A 12,006-nucleotide genomic window follows, 5' to 3' on the forward strand; every position below is an offset into this window, starting at 1 on the left:
GAATGAAATATCTCATATTACAGGATTATTGCACTTTAATGCTAAAGCCGGTACGCTTGAGCTAATCTTGACAAGTAATATATACTGCTGGAAAAATCAGACATACTTAGATGGCTGGTATCTATGAGTGAGCACAATTTGATGTGGCTCCTTGATCCGCTGAGTTTAAATTACAGTTAAGCAGTTATGGGTGGTTTAAAGGACCTATTAGTAAGAAAAAAATATTGTTGAGTCTCACTCCCAACTCATGAAAATGATGTTTTGGGATGGTGGCCAACCCCTGCTACCATCCCAAAGCATCAGTTTTGATGAGTTGGGAATGAGACTCAGTAATCAACTTTCCTTATCAAAAGGACCTTTAAAATTCAGAGTGATACAGTGTTTGATATTGGCTGGGGACTATTGGGCCTTGGTGGAGGCATATGCTTTAAGCATTGAACAGTTTTTTTTTACTTTTATCTTTTTTATTTTTGGGTGAATTGATTATTTTTTTCCGCCAGATGCCAAGGTGATGACCAAAATTCCAAAACGCAAAGATAATCATTTAACAAATTATATCAAACTAACAATATCTGACATTTGTTTGCTGATCTGTAAGGCTAATAAAGGATTCAGAAATCATTTATAAACGGTGCCTTATTTGAAACGGATGCCCATCTTATTACCTACATCTTTCCTTTTTAGAAATCGAGAGAAGATCTTGATTCATTAGAACCTGTTAGAAAGTGGTAAATGCTTCTGTGTGAGGTTTATGGTATTATAAAAGGACAGTTCCATTTCCATAAGGCATGTCAAATTTCATATAATATCATTATGTAAACATAACACTATCTATTCCCCCCATTCAATCTTAGGAGATTGATCATGCTGAAATTCAGCAGTTTACTCTACTAAAACCATTTTGGCAACAACGTTTTGTAACAAATCTTTTTAATCAGCAAAATGATTAGCTATCCTCAACAAACTGTTGTACTCAGTCTCATTATTACACCATCTGTACCAGTGTGTGTGTGTGTGTGTGTGTGTGTGTGTGTGTGTGCGTGCGTGCGTGCGTGTGTGTGTTTGTGTGTGATTGAACTTAATCTTCATTACCAACTCATTCATTGGCAGAAAAACAGCACAACAAACACACACCGTGTACTGTAGGTATAAAGTATAAAGTAGCTGTTGTGTTGGTGCAGTTCTTCTGCAGGGACAGGTTTCAGGAAACGGGCTCGGGGGGTTGACTCCCCCACCGGCAGAACAGCCAAGACAGGACAGATGCTTATCAGGCAGAAAAGAGGCGGAGATAAAGAATTTAAAGGGGTGAGTCCATTATAATTATGCTGACACAGGGACTTAACTGTCACACAAAGAACTGGGTCTGTTTACATGGTAAACACACACATGCACACACAAATTAACTGAGGGGAATGTAAAGTCATTTGGGGGGATTGGAGAGCAGAGCCACGATGTGTTTGGTGAAAAACAAAACGATGTTTCTTCTCTAACAGTGATCCGTTTGTTTATGCATCGGCCTTCCACACACACACAAACACACACACACACATACACCAAACCGCACAATTCATCTCTTTCGATACATTCGCTGCCCTCAGCATCACATTTCCTCAGCTATGCCCTGAGTCATCACAATATGCCACTTTGCTATTGGCTGCTTGGCCAGAGCATCCATTCGGCCCTCCAATCCAAAAACCGCCTGTATGTAGATTTGAAGTGTGTATTTGTCTGTTAACTTGGCCTTTCACACTTGTCAAGTCATAGTTGAGTAAAAGTAAAGATATCTTGTTAGAATATCATGTTGCTAAAAGTGAAAGTCACACATACAAATGATGCTCGGGTAAAAGTCTTAAAATATCTGATATTTAATGTACGTATGAATCAAAGCAATTTTCTAGTGAAACATGTATTGACAAAAAGTACAAGTAAAAGTAAATTCTACATATATTTACATGTATACATATACTGTATACTATGGTTGATATTTCTTGGATTCAGTGTTTTGTCTGATTGTTGATGGAAAAAAGTTAATTTCAACATGTGCTCATTTGGCTCAGATGCAGCATGTAATCTGAAAAGTAACTTGTAACTAAAGTTAATCAAATAAATGCAGTGAGTAAAAACTACAATATTTACCTCCAAAATGTAGTGGAGTGGAATTATAAAGTAACAGAAAATGGAAACACACACTACCATCGTTGGTACTTAGCTATAATTAGAAGGCACTTGTGTACTACTTGAATATTTCCATTTTCGGTGCTTTCACTACACCACACTCTGGAGCCACATACTGTACTTTTGCCTTCACCACATTTATTTGAACTTTGAATTTGCTGAGCAACTTTGAAGGATACATGCTGTGCTAGAGTAAAGTAGCAATTACTTAAGATCAGTTATTTTACTGACAATTGAATAAATACTTGTGTTCACGTGCTGTTCATATGAGTGACTGTCACTTTAATCAAAGTGATATTTTAACATGATACTGTTACTTTTACTCAAGTATAGCTTTGGGGTACTTTTTATCTCTGTTTCACTCTCTCTTTTCTCCTCCCTCTTACTCTGCCTGTTCTATTCTCTTTCTCTCTCCCTCCCTTCCTTCCTCCCTCCCCCGCCTGCCCCCATGCCTCACCCCACCCCCAGATATCAGGTGTGTTACCTGAGCTCCATATCAATAGTTAATCACCCTGGGACACCCAATCTACAGAGCATGACAGAACTCTCCCATGGAGAGTTGTGGTGGTCATGGTGTGTGTCCGTGTGTGTGTGTGTGTGTGTGTGTGTGTGTGTGTGTGTGTGTGTGTGTGTGTGTGTATAGTTAGAAAGGGAGAGGGGAGAGTGGGGATGCTAACACTTGCATATTTTCAGAGAAGTGAAAAGCTGCTGAGAGAGCTGGGAGGGAGAATGGCCAAGGAGAGTGCAAACAAAGAGAAAGATGGAAGACGAATGGGCAATGAAGAGGAAGCTGAGGGAGTTTGGATTGTGCAGGGATAGACACAAAAAACTGACACACGAAGCAAATTATCTGACATATGCCTCAGTTTTCTTCTTTTTTTTTAAGGGTTGGGAGCTGCTAATTCATTATAAACTCACTAAATACATAAATCGTACTCGTTTGGGATCATCTGGTAAAAATGAAGCACTTAAAGTGAAAATAGATGGACCACTCAGGGAATACAGGGTGTTAATATCTCTGAATGAGTTTTTGTTGCTTGAACTGGATTGAATTCAGGCAGACTCCGCTCCTGTAACTGTTCTGTTCTGCTCCCTACTGGACAAATAATAGTATTACAAAAAACTGTAGTCGAATATTGCCTGTGTTTTATCGACGTTTGTTGAGCTAAAGATGTCTTATTCAATGTCACTTTTGAGCTGAGACAAGACAAGAACCGTCCTTGTGTTACGAGGTGTGACAGCATTGACATTTTCCATCCATTTTTATTATTACATATATTCAATGTGCACTCTCACATTATTGCAACTCTCTACCGTGTTGTTTCAATGTGAATGAATTAAATCACTTGGTCCTAAGTATTATTTATAATGGTTCTTCTGTCCCCTTTAATAAATCGCACATCTAACTATTTGAGCTACACATATAGAGTCAACGTGATAGAAACACTTTGCAGTGAATGTGTTCAAATACTTGAATTGCTTTTTTTTTGTAGTGTAGTGTAGTATGCAACTTGAGAGACAACAAACATACAACCGATCACTTTTTGCCAGAGTCTGTTCAACACATGAAAGCTTGTTTGTTAAGAAGCAAACATATTGTACAGTATGCCGTATGAATACTTTATTTTCTAATCTCCATGTCCTGACGCTTGTGACTCTGAAGAGGGTGAAAGGAGAGCAGTTGTGTACATCTGTTTCTCCCTGCAGGCTGAGGGTCGAGTTGTCCTCTGCGTCGATAAGTAGAGTTCATCTGTGGCCTCAGGGACTGGATATCATGTTTTTTTTAAAAACAAAGAAAAGGATACAAACACAGATACATGTAAGCACACACATAATTACTTATACACAGATAAATAAACAGACAATGTCACTCATTAGTGGTGTTGTGTAATAAAATGAATCCAGACATTATAATTATAAGCGATTCAGTTGAAATCGCACTGCGCTCCTGAACAAAAAGCCAAGTCATTAGAATTTACTTTTCATAATGTGCAAATGTGGCTGACCAAAACTGATCCCACTGACAGGTGTGTGAGCAAGTACCTATGAGTCTGACAGCTGCATTTGGTTACGAAAACGGGGTCAAACATTCATATCCTGTGCACATACATATGTTTGCTAGATTATTTGATACAAATCGGTTAAACTAATGTGACCTAAAACAAGCCTCCTGCAACAAATTCTGCTTTCATGGTGTTCACTTCTGATGTGATCATTCTGGAGGCTGCAGTTTGTGGTGCTGCTCAATTGCATTGCGCTATACTTAGAGGTGTTTCCGTTGTTTACCCTCATTGATATAAATAGGTTGAACTTAACATCACAAACACACCTCGGTATGATGGAACCTAGTTAACTGCAAACTGGAAGCCTCTAAAATTACCACATAGTTGAATCACACCTCTCGAAAAGCAGGACCAAAAACACTGTGGTTCCTCAAAACAAGTGTATGAGAGGATGAGATATTATGAATATGGAGGGATGTAGAGAGGAGAAAAACATTCAGTTAGAAAGTGTCAGTAGTCTGTCGTGATGACCGTTAGCACAAGGCAAGGACAGCCAAGCATCTGGTGGTGGAACCTGAGTGAAGTAGTTTAAGTGTAGCTGCTGGAAAACAGCCTGGATGTATGTATGGCCAGATCCTCTCCCTACCTCCTACATGTGCAGGGGGATAGCATGCACGTGGACTAACAGTTCTTGAAAAGTAGAAGAGGTTGACATAGGAGAGTTTGGGCAGGTTAACTTGAGCTTGCGGTCTTCTCCTTGGAGCAACTGGTCAGGAGCCGAGTAATGAGGGCGGCGCAGTAATCCAGAGAGAAAATGACTGCAATTTAAAAAAAAAAAAAGATGGGATTGGACTAAATCCCTCATAAAGATGTGTCTGATCCCTTTGGCTGCCGTGTTTAACAGTGTCGTCTAGACTGACATCAAAATTTCAGTTTTAGTCGTGATTCATGTGTTTCCATGTTTTTCCAGGGAATAACACACCCTCATCTCTCATGTTAAAAGTAAGCAGTTGGCGAAGCTGTGAATACACATACAAAGAATTACAACAATTCAGAAATTTTGCTCAGAGGGCCAAACTTAAAAAGGGATTTGAAGAACAGCTACATGATTTTGCAAGGTCCTATGAATTTAATAAAATGATTTATTAATTAATTAAAGATTGCACATATTCGTCCATTACAGTGCCCTCAACAATTTCTGAGATTGTGAACAGGACTGTGTTGGAATAACGCAGCAGCCCGTTGAAATCTTTCTACATTAGGCCAGAACATCTGTATTTCACATCTGGGAATATGTAGACATGGAAGAAGACAGAGGATAAAATGACTTCTAGGCCAGTCAAATATGGATATATGCTTTCCAGACAACATGGAGTCTCAGACTCAGTGGATTAAGCCATCCTGAAACCAGACCGGTTATCCTGCTAAACATATTGGGAGTGTTAAAGGCAGCATGTTCAACGCATCCAGAAAGCTCCGCTTGTGTTCCATTGTTGTTGCTATCTGGAACAAGGTCCCTGCTATTATGCGGAGCGATTAGGTGAATGAATGACTGGGAATACTGTCTAAACACTGTCGGTGTTATATGAGCCATAGAGAAGCTATCAACGTACACTGAGTGAGCAGTTAATTAGCTACAGCAGTAATGCAATCCATTACGTGTGATAACTCCAACATTTGTCAAGCTTATTACATTCATCTCTGTCATGCTCATGTTTAAATTAAACTCAGTGGACATTCTTTGATCCTGTACAGTAATTAGTGGTGTTGTGTTGGAGGACTACTTCTGTCAAATTATGTGTGCAAACCAAACAATGAAGACCAGCACATGATAATTCCCATATTTATTACAGGGCTATTGATTGCATTGGTTGCGTACCTTACATTAACTGCTTAAAGATACAATATGAGGGGTAGCATATCACCAGAGTAACCACCAGCTGCTGTCAACTGTAGCGGCAATTAGCTAGATAGCTCAGCTAGCTGTGCAGCTGGTGCTCCTAGCGTTGTTGTTGTTCACTAACAGACAATCACCTCACCAAAACTCTCACCAAAATGCAACCTAGGCTTTTTTTTGTGAATGTATATGAGTCAAACCTTCGTGTAAAAGCATAATTACGATGAAAGAGGAACTTTTAAGATTTACAGTATTTTAGTTTTCGGGCAAGCACATTTTCAATGGAGTGCTGGGGCACTCTTACGCTAGCATCAAAATCTCTATTTTTAAAACACTAAGAAGGCTCGACACAACATGAAACTTTGCTCGGAGAATCACCAGGGTCTCTACACATGAACACGAGCATTGAGAACATTGCTTGTGTACACAGAGTTCACTAAAAAGAGAGTTTTTGGACAACTCACGTTAACAGATGTTTCCTCCGCTTGCTGCCGTCCTGTCTCTGAATGCAACGTAACATGGAGGACAGTTAAGGTGGACCGCTCCTAAAGCTTAGTTCCATATTAATGCACAGATAATTTGTTGTCTTGACGTTGGCGCAAAACAATATAGTGACCTTGAAGTTGAAAAGGGAGCCTCATATAAGAAACAATACTAAAATAAAAAGCCGGAAAAGTCACGTGAGATATCGCCTTGCTTTGTTGCTGGAAGACAGTAACGGTCCACCTTAACTCTCCTCAAAGTTACGTTGCATTCTGAGATCGATACTTCTCAGCTGCCATGAGAACAAGCTACTGCTAAGGTGAGTTGTTAGAAAAACTTTCTTTTTAGTAAACTCTGTGTACACAAACAATGTTCTCAATGCTCGTGTTCATGTGCAGAGACCCTAGTGATGCTACGAGCAAGGTTTCATGTTGTGTCGAGCCTTCTTAGTGTTTTAAAAATAGCGATTTTGCTGCTAGCATGAAAATGAGCTTGCCTGACAACGAAAATACTGTGAATCTTAAAAGTGCCTCTTTCGTTGTGATTATGCATTTACACCAAGGTTTGACTCATATACATTCACAAAAAAAGCCTAGGTTGCATTTTGGCGAGAGTTTTGCTCTAAGGTACAAGTTGGCAAGCGGCTAGCTGGTTATCATGCCGACTTCAGTAGATATCTCTGCAACACAACACATGCACGTAGTGATGTCTCTTCACCGCAGACACCTGGGGACATTTTCAGAAGTTTTCTGTGGAGTCAAAATCTGTTATCATGGTGACCAAAACACTTATTTTCAGCCAAACCCTGATCTTTTATCCCCTAACCCTAACCAAGTTGTTCTTGAGCGTCTTTAACTTCACCACAGCAGAAAAAGTGTTGTTACAAGTGGTGAAGTTGCAACATTCAGTTCAAACTCATCAGTGGTTTTGCAGAAATGTACTTAGCTAGCATTTATTCTTGTGATTGGGTTGGCAACTGTTCCGTTAATGAATTGATGGTTGGTGACCTAAGTTACTGTGTCATTTAAAATCCTTCATTTACAGGAGGATGTAAAAGAGCCCTCTCCTGTTTCAGCTGAGTAACAGAAGCATGCTTCACAGTTGCAATGCTATTCTAAATGTAATGAGTACCAACGACCACAAGGGGGAGAACAAACACCACAACCAAAAAAAAAAAAACTCTGCAGCATGTTACTGTCAGTTCATTCATAACATTCCTTTGACTCCATGATCAAATTCCCCTCATCGCCACTTTTTCAATTAGTCATGTCTCACACAACTCACACAAAGACTCTCTGTAGAATATATGTGCCCCTTTTAACATGTTTCATGTGACTCCGTCTCTGTCAGATACAGATCGAAGAGACCTCCTGTTGGGTCCCCTGACCTGAAACCTGGGACTGTGGCTAGGTTTCCAGTCGTGGGAAAACAGATGGAATGACATGTGAATTCTAACAGGAATAGAAAACAATTTATTGATTTAAGATGGCACACAAGCAAAGATAGTGTGTGACTATATTTCTCTTTGTGAGGACATCAGTTTGTGCTTTTTTGGGGGGTCACAGAAAATACGGGGTCGCAACTCCTCAAAAGTCACTGCCCCAGTGTTCAGAACATCCATCCATTTTCTATATCCCATTCTTTTTCCCCTCCTCTCTCTCTCTCTCTCTCTCTCTCTCTCTCTCTCCCTTTAGTTTATTTTCTTATTCTCGCTCACTGGCTCTGTAATCAGCCCTCTCAGCGATGGCCATTTTGTTTCTGTCTACCTTATCTCCTGCTTGCAGTTTCCCTCTCTGTCATTATTCTGCTATTAGCTTTTCATCCTGGGGCTAAAACACAGGACTCACACTGACCTTATAGTCGCAGCTATGCTCAAAACGTCTGTTTTGCAAGATAACACACACGCGCGCGCGCGCACGCACACACACACACACACCCAAGCCACCCACCCCAACCCCCTCTCTTGCTCTCTCCATCTCTCTCTCTCAAACGCAGACAGAGCCATGTTCAGAAACAAAATTCACTCATGTGCACCTACATAGCCATGTGCACGCACACCCACACATACAAACGTCCGCACAAAAACACTTTCTTTTTTTTTGCTAAAATGGCAGAAAACAGTTTGAGGAGTTGTGGTGAAACCAAGCAAGCCCAAATGTTTCATTTCACAGAAGAACAGAGATGACAAGAAATCCAATTAAAGATTTAGGCGCACCTGAGTCTCCCTCTAATTCAGCTCTTTTTTTTATGGCCTTTCTTCCCACATCGTGACGGAGGAGTTCAGAGAGAGAGAGAGAGTATTTCATTATTATAATACTCCATTATTTCCAACATTATAATTTAATCTTTCGTAACACTGTTTGAGTGACACCCGAGCTGCACTGAACAAGAAGGAGGGAGACATATTCTGCAACGTCTGTGTATGTAGAAACGCCCTTCAGCATGCTTATGTGTATTTTGGTCTGAGGCCAGTCCTCTTAGATACAATCAGGGGAAATCTACAGAGGGCCCTTTTCAACAGGTTGAGCCTACAATCAATGATTCTAAAAGGTGGGTCTGGGACATTCAGGGGTCCTTGGAGGAGCTTCAAGAGGGTTCCTGGGAAAAACAAGAATATTTTTTCCCTATAATTCCATCCAAAAGTGACACAATGACTATATGTATGACTATTTAAGTATGTCTCTTCCAAATCACAGATAAGTTAAAAATGTAAGTTTCTTTATGCGGGTACTCTATTATTCATTGGGTAAATTTTTCTACTCCTCTCTCATCACCACGCTGTGCTTGTGGTCTGTTACTTGTTTTTGTCACCACAAAAAACAGCTGAAAATGGCCTGCCTTCTCAAGAAAAATAGCCAGCTTTGGTTGCCACAAAAACAGCTGTAATCTCCCTGAGTCGGACTGCTGTTGACCACTTGGCAGCCTTGTGGCTTGTAATAACTCCCTCCTACACATAGAATGTGTACCATGTCAACGTTTGACTTCTGTCATCAATCTGTGGTTAAAATGTTAACTTCTCACATTATATGTGGGCAAATGAGCTGGTTCTGGCCACATGTTTCACACACTGTCTGTAATCCAGACTGTCTGTACACATCCATAAGAAAAAATATGATCAGAGAATAAATAGATAGATAGATAGATAGATAGATAGATAGATAGATAGATAGATAGATGGGAGCTATTGTTAATGTTATCCCACTCATATTTGACCCAATTCAGGATTTTATTTCTTGTCTTTTTTTTTAAATGAGTAAACTAATTTATTATCATTACCATTATTGTGACCATATTTAAATTCAAACATATTATTACAGAGTATGTTTGATGTTTATTCTATTTGTTTACAATAAGGCCATTTTTCAGAAAGCATTTTGTCATGATGCATACATGCTTGTATATCTAAATCTGTTTAACATAACGTAGTCTTATGGTGGTAGTCTTAAAGCAGAATAAATTCCGTCAGTCCCCTCACCCTAATTCTCCCTTGATGGATTTTGAACTCCCTTTTACCCCAAACCCTCTTCCCTCACCTCATCTCACGTCCCTCTTTCCTCTCATTTCTTCCCTCCCACCGTCTCAGTGAGCAGGTGCACAGTGACAGAGTCACTGGACTGTGAAATCTCAGCTCCTTGAGACATGTTTCATGCCTCTCCTGTCCACACACACACACACACACACACACACACACACACACACACACACACACACAAGCACATGCTCACACATTACGTTGTTTTTACCCCACTTCCCTTCAACTCCTTCCTTTCATTCCCGCTCCTTTCCAATCTTTTCTCTCTGCCCGTGTAGAGATTGAGTCAACAATTTGCGAGGAGGCAAAAAAAAAAGGGGGGACAATCAAACTACAGTGGAATGAAAAATCCATGCAGGATTTCATTAGGCAACAACAGAAGTCAGTGTGTGAGCCCATGTTTGTGTGTGAGCACTCTGTGTGTCTCTCCTGCATATGTCTCTGACCACATCTACATCTTTAATGTCTGAGAGTGAATAATGTATGAACCCCCTGGGCAGGAAGACACACACACACACACACACACAGAATGAGAGAGAGAGAGGGAGAGCACCTCTTTCACCGCTTCCATCTGCAGAAATGTCATAAAGCACACACTAACAGTAAGCCGTAAAAGAATGACCACATCATCCACAGCCCTGCACGCCAGCATCTCCCCAACTCTCTTGTCATAACCAGGGTTAGATCATCCTGTGCTCATCTGAGAGGACAAACCACATTTCAAAGAAAGCCAGCGCCACCGACTTCCTGTTTACACGCTGCACACTTCCTGTCGGAGTAAACGCAGAGCTCACATCAAACATTTTCCTTTGTCTTACTCGTCTGACTCTGCGTGCGCCTCTCTTGTCGACCACCCCGCATCTCTCAGTTCAGGCCACACGATGCACTCCTTCCAACGCAGTCATGCATGCTTCATAATTCTAATTTGACTTTCAAATATCTGCATGCTGTCATCTTTACGCACACATACACACACACTCTCTCTTCTGAAGATGAAGATGTGAAGCCGAGGTCAAGGTTGGTTTCTACAGCAACTGTGTGCATAATAATGTTGTGACCCTCCTGACCATCCAGCTCCTCTGTAAAGAGCGTGGCAATAATATTAATACTCTCAAACCTGCTCACCCTTTCCACGTTTGCAGTGGTTTTGCTCTTTCGTCTCTGCGTCATTCTCCTCTTTGCTCATCTCATCAACAGAATGGTTGACAATTTAATGAAAAAAACATGAATAAATTAAGAGGAGGACACTGTGAATGGTTCGATAACCAAGAAAAACAGTGTTAATCATTCAAATGTTCTTTGCAGCAACCAGATTTCAATGTAGCTGAAACGTATATGTAAGATATTGACCTGGCCAGATGAGGAAATACCTCTAGATCAGCGCTCATCTTCTTGTATCTGTAAATGTTATTAAAATCAGTGTACAGTCTGACATCTATTTTGGTAATTATCTTGTGTGGCCTGTAATCTTCCAGCTCACCGTGGTGGAGGGGAGGTCGTCATCCTGGATTCACACTCCAAAAGTCTAAGGCCATTATTCACGATACTTCTATTTTGCATTTGTTTCGAATCAATACATTTTTTTTTTTATTCTTTACCATTCTGTTCCTGCCATAAGTCTCAAATTTGGATTCAACAGTGAATAGTAATTTGTTCCAGTCATCCACTGTGACCTTCAGGTATTTCTTTTAGCCCACCTCAAGTGTTTGGCCTTGCTTCTGTTCCTGATAAGTGGTTCAGAGACTGCTACTCATCCACTGAGATCGCCACAAGACAGCCTTCTTTAGACAGGCTGATTGAAGTCCTGTGCTGTTTATGTAGAAAAATGTCTGTGATGAAGTTGCTTTTTTAGCTCTCAGGGAGCTAAACTGTATGTACTGATGTTCTGATGGTGATGGTGTGCTCACTTTGGGTCT

Source organism: Sparus aurata, chromosome 1 (genome assembly GCF_900880675.1).
Source record: "Sparus aurata chromosome 1, fSpaAur1.1, whole genome shotgun sequence".
Taxonomy (NCBI): Eukaryota; Metazoa; Chordata; class Actinopteri; order Spariformes; family Sparidae; genus Sparus; species Sparus aurata.